The sequence below is a fragment of the Sceloporus occidentalis genome, unplaced genomic scaffold (genome assembly GCF_023333645.1).
Source record: "Sceloporus occidentalis isolate IW3139 unplaced genomic scaffold, rSceOcc1.0.p SCAF_130, whole genome shotgun sequence".
NCBI classification, from domain to species: domain Eukaryota; kingdom Metazoa; phylum Chordata; class Lepidosauria; order Squamata; family Phrynosomatidae; genus Sceloporus; species Sceloporus occidentalis.
The window spans coordinates 2792501-2797500 of record NW_028317110.1 but is presented as its reverse complement, the minus strand read 5'-3'; positions in this window follow the sequence as shown (position 1 = coordinate 2797500).

The window sequence follows — 5000 nt, the reverse complement described above, 5'->3', positions numbered from 1 at the left end:
CCCATGGTGGTGTTCCCGGGACCCGGCCCGGGACTTGGGCGGGTTGGACCGCCGTTGCTGCACCCGGGCTGGGCACCCCGAGGTCCGGGGAGCCCCTGGCGGGACCCTCGGGGGTCTGCCTTAGGTGCTCTTCCCGGGACCCGGCCCGGGACTTGGGCGGGTTGGACCGCCGGTGCTGCACCCGGGCTGGGCACCCCGAGGTCCGGGGAGCCCCTGGCGGGACCCTCGGGGGTCTGCCCCCTGGTGGTCTTCCCGGGACCCGGCCCGGGACTTGGGCGGGTTGGACCGCCGTTGCTGCACCCGGGCTGGGCACCCCGAGGTCCGGGGAGCCCCTGGCGGGACCCTCGGGGGTCTGCCCCCTGGTGCTCTTCCCGGGACCCGGCCCGGGACTTGGGCGGGTTGGACCGCCGGTGCGGCACCCGGGCTGGGCACCCCGAGGTCCGGGGAGCCCCTGGCGGGACCCTCGGGGGTCTGCCCCATGGTGGTGTTCCCGGGACCCGGCCCGGGACTTGGGCGGGTTGGACCGCCGTTGCTGCACCCGGGCTGGGCACCCCGAGGTCCGGGGAGCCCCTGGCGGGACCCTCGGGGGTCTGCCCCCTGGTGCTCTTCCCGGGACCCGGCCCGGGACTTGGGCGGGTTGGACCGCCGGTGCGGCACCCGGGCTGGGCACCCCGAGGTCCGGGGAGCCCCTGGCGGGACCCTCGGGGGTCTGCCCCATGGTGGTGTTCCCGGGACCCGGCCCGGGACTTGGGCGGGTTGGACCGCCGTTGCTGCACCCGGGCTGGGCACCCCGAGGTCCGGGGAGCCCCTGGCGGGACCCTCGGGGGTCTGCCCCCTGGTGCTCTTCCCGGGACCCGGCCCGGGACTTGGGCGGGTTGGACCGCCGGTGCGGCACCCGGGCTGGTCCTCCCGAGGTCCGGGGAGCCCCTGGCGGGACCCTCGGGGGTCTGCCCCATGGTGCTCTTCCCGGGACCCGGCCCGGGACTTGGGCGGGTTGGACCGCCGGTGCGGCACCCGGGCTGGTCCTCCCGAGGTCCGGGGAGCCCCTGGCGGGACCCTCGGGGGTCTGCCCCATGGTGCTCTTCCCGGGACCCGGCCCGGGACTTGGGCGGGTTGGACCGCCGGTGCGGCACCCGGGCTGGTCCTCCCGAGGTCCGGGGAGCCCCTGGCGGGACCCTCGGGGGTCTGCCCCATGGTGGTGTTCCCGGGACCCGGCCCGGGACTTGGGCGGGTTGGACCGCCGTTGCTGCACCCGGGCTGGGCACCCCGAGGTCCGGGGAGCCCCTGGCGGGACCCTCGGGGGTCTGCCTTAGGTGCTCTTCCCGGGACCCGGCCCGGGACTTGGGCGGGTTGGACCGCCGGTGCTGCACCCGGGCTGGGCACCCCGAGGTCCGGGGAGCCCCTGGCGGGACCCTCGGGGGTCTGCCCCCTGGTGGTCTTCCCGGGACCCGGCCCGGGACTTGGGCGGGTTGGACCGCCGTTGCTGCACCCGGGCTGGGCACCCCGAGGTCCGGGGAGCCCCTGGCGGGACCCTCGGGGGTCTGCCCCCTGGTGCTCTTCCCGGGACCCGGCCCGGGACTTGGGCGGGTTGGACCGCCGGTGCGGCACCCGGGCTGGGCACCCCGAGGTCCGGGGAGCCCCTGGCGGGACCCTCGGGGGTCTGCCCCATGGTGGTGTTCCCGGGACCCGGCCCGGGACTTGGGCGGGTTGGACCGCCGTTGCTGCACCCGGGCTGGGCACCCCGAGGTCCGGGGAGCCCCTGGCGGGACCCTCGGGGGTCTGCCCCCTGGTGCTCTTCCCGGGACCCGGCCCGGGACTTGGGCGGGTTGGACCGCCGGTGCGGCACCCGGGCTGGGCACCCCGAGGTCCGGGGAGCCCCTGGCGGGACCCTCGGGGGTCTGCCCCATGGTGGTGTTCCCGGGACCCGGCCCGGGACTTGGGCGGGTTGGACCGCCGTTGCTGCACCCGGGCTGGGCACCCCGAGGTCCGGGGAGCCCCTGGCGGGACCCTCGGGGGTCTGCCCCCTGGTGCTCTTCCCGGGACCCGGCCCGGGACTTGGGCGGGTTGGACCGCCGGTGCGGCACCCGGGCTGGTCCTCCCGAGGTCCGGGGAGCCCCTGGCGGGACCCTCGGGGGTCTGCCCCATGGTGCTCTTCCCGGGACCCGGCCCGGGACTTGGGCGGGTTGGACCGCCGGTGCGGCACCCGGGCTGGTCCTCCCGAGGTCCGGGGAGCCCCTGGCGGGACCCTCGGGGGTCTGCCCCATGGTGCTCTTCCCGGGACCCGGCCCGGGACTTGGGCGGGTTGGACCGCCGGTGCGGCACCCGGGCTGGTCCTCCCGAGGTCCGGGGAGCCCCTGGCGGGACCCTCGGGGGTCTGCCCCATGGTGGTGTTCCCGGGACCCGGCCCGGGACTTGGGCGGGTTGGACCGCCGTTGCTGCACCCGGGCTGGGCACCCCGAGGTCCGGGGAGCCCCTGGCGGGACCCTCGGGGGTCTGCCCCCTGGTGCTCTTCCCGGGACCCGGCCCGGGACTTGGGCGGGTTGGACCGCCGGTGCGGCACCCGGGCTGGTCCTCCCGAGGTCCGGGGAGCCCCTGGCGGGACCCTCGGGGGTCTGCCCCATGGTGCTCTTCCCGGGACCCGGCCCGGGACTTGGGCGGGTTGGACCGCCGGTGCGGCACCCGGGCTGGTCCTCCCGAGGTCCGGGGAGCCCCTGGCGGGACCCTCGGGGGTCTGCCCCATGGTGGTGTTCCCGGGACCCGTCCCGGGACTTGGGCGGGTTGGACCGCCGGTGCGGCACCCGGGCTGGTCCTCCCGAGGTCCTGGGAGCCCCTGGCGGGACCCTCGGGGGTCTGCCCCATGGTGGTGTTCCCGGGACCCGGCCCGGGACTTGGGCGGGTTGGACCGCCGGTGCTGCACCCGTGCTGAGCACCCCGAGGTCCGGGGAGCCCCTGGCGGGACCCTCGGGGCTCTGCCTTAGGTGCTCTTCCCGGGACCCGGCCCGGGACTTGGGCGGGTTGGACCGCCGGTGCTGCACCCGGGCTGGGCACCCCGAGGTCCGGGGAGCCCCTGGCGGGACCCTCGGGGGTCTGCCCCAAGGTAGTGTTCTCGGGACACGGCCCGGGACTTGGGCGGGTTGGACCGCCGGTGCGGCACCCGGGCTGGGCACCCCGAGGTCCGTGGAGCCCCTGGCGGGACCCTCGGGGGTCTGCCCCAAGGTGGTGTTCCCGGGACACGGCCCGGGACATGGGCGGGTTGGACCGCCGGTGCGGCACCCGGGCTGGTCCTCCCGAGGTCCGTGGAGCCCCGGGCGGGACCCTCGGAGGTCTACAGGACGGTGGGGTTCCCGGGGCCGGGGCCGGGACATGGCCGGCACCCGGGCTGGGCTTCGCGAGGTCGTTGGGAGCCGGCTCTCTGGAACAAGCAGCAGCAGCTTCCCTATATATCCGGCGGAGGGTGCCTGACGTCCCTGGCGAACCGGGACGGAGTTCCACGTCACCACCGGGAAAATCCGGCAAGGCATGCCGACTTCGATGGAGCGAGGGTCGGATGCGGCCGGCAAATCCGACCTCATTGACTTCCAGGGTTTCTCAAGCAACTTGACCTGCCAAAAACGGGGACTTAGAGCAAAACTGCCGGCCGGCCGCGATCAACTTAGGCGGCCGGGAACGGGCACTTTGGGCACATCGACATCTACAGGACACCTAAATGGATAAATCTGGATGGAATTTTCTGTCTTTTTACCTAATTTTGTGAGGATTCAGAGGGAAAATGAAAAAAACACAGATTTTTTTTTCTAATTCTTGCTACTTTTTACTAAATTTCTAATTCTAAATTTTCAGCTAATCATCCAACTATGGTATCAAAAGAAAGCTCTATCTCTCCTTGAAAAAACAATATATAGTTTATATGGGTACACTATTCACAGTAAAAGAGAATCATCGCTGAACCGACATAGCGCAAAAATGGCAAAATTTCTCCGGGATTGAAGGGGTTAAGCAGGCATTACAGCAGATAAACTGTGTCTATATCTATATCTATATCTATCTATCTATCTATCTATCTATCTATCTATCTATCTATCTATATCTATATCTATATATATATATCTATATATATCTATATATATCTATATATATCTATATATATCTATATATATATATATATATATATATATATATATATATATATATATCTGTATGGGACTGTCGCTAGATCCCTATGCCTGGGTGGGGTATAGGGATAACGGCTGCTGCAGAACCTCTTTATATAGCTGCACAAGTTGCTGCTGGCCGGCTTAACCCCTTCAATCCCCTATAGACGTACCGGGACGTCTAGCCTTTCGTGCAGCGTCAGGAACACATCCCTGCCGCTGCACGGGAGAACAGGCTGTCGTTTGACAGCCTGGACCCCCCCCTGCAGCCCGATCCCCTGTAACAACTTGGTGTGTCATTAGCCTTGGGGGACTGAACCACATCCAGGTCAGTGACATTACTGCCGGATGTGCGACACTGGGGGAGAGAGAGAGAGAGAGAGATAGAGACAGAGAGAGTTCGTTTTGCAGAGCTGCAGTGCTTAGTGCAAAACCACATTATATATTGGGGATAGTGTAGTGTTTTAGAAATTGGCCAGGTAGGTACAATGGCGCAACATGTCTTCAGCGCTGAGGAGGCTCATGACTGCCTCACTCAGTCTGATGACGATGCCACTCTGACCGCGTCAGACGCCGAGGCCACTCTGACGGCGTCAGACGCCGAGGCCACTCTGACTGCATCAGATATTGATCCAATATCTGAGGAATCCTGCTGTGCGTCAGATAATGACGAGTCAGAGGAAGACGATGATGGCCAGGGTCCATCTGGCAAAGCCAGGCGTGGAGAGCCTGACTCTAAATATAATTGGGTGCCCCCAAATATGATAGACCCAGTAATCCCTGCTTTTACTGCGACTCCTGGCATCAGATGTGACATCGATGCTAGCGAGCCAAAGTCATTTTTCCATT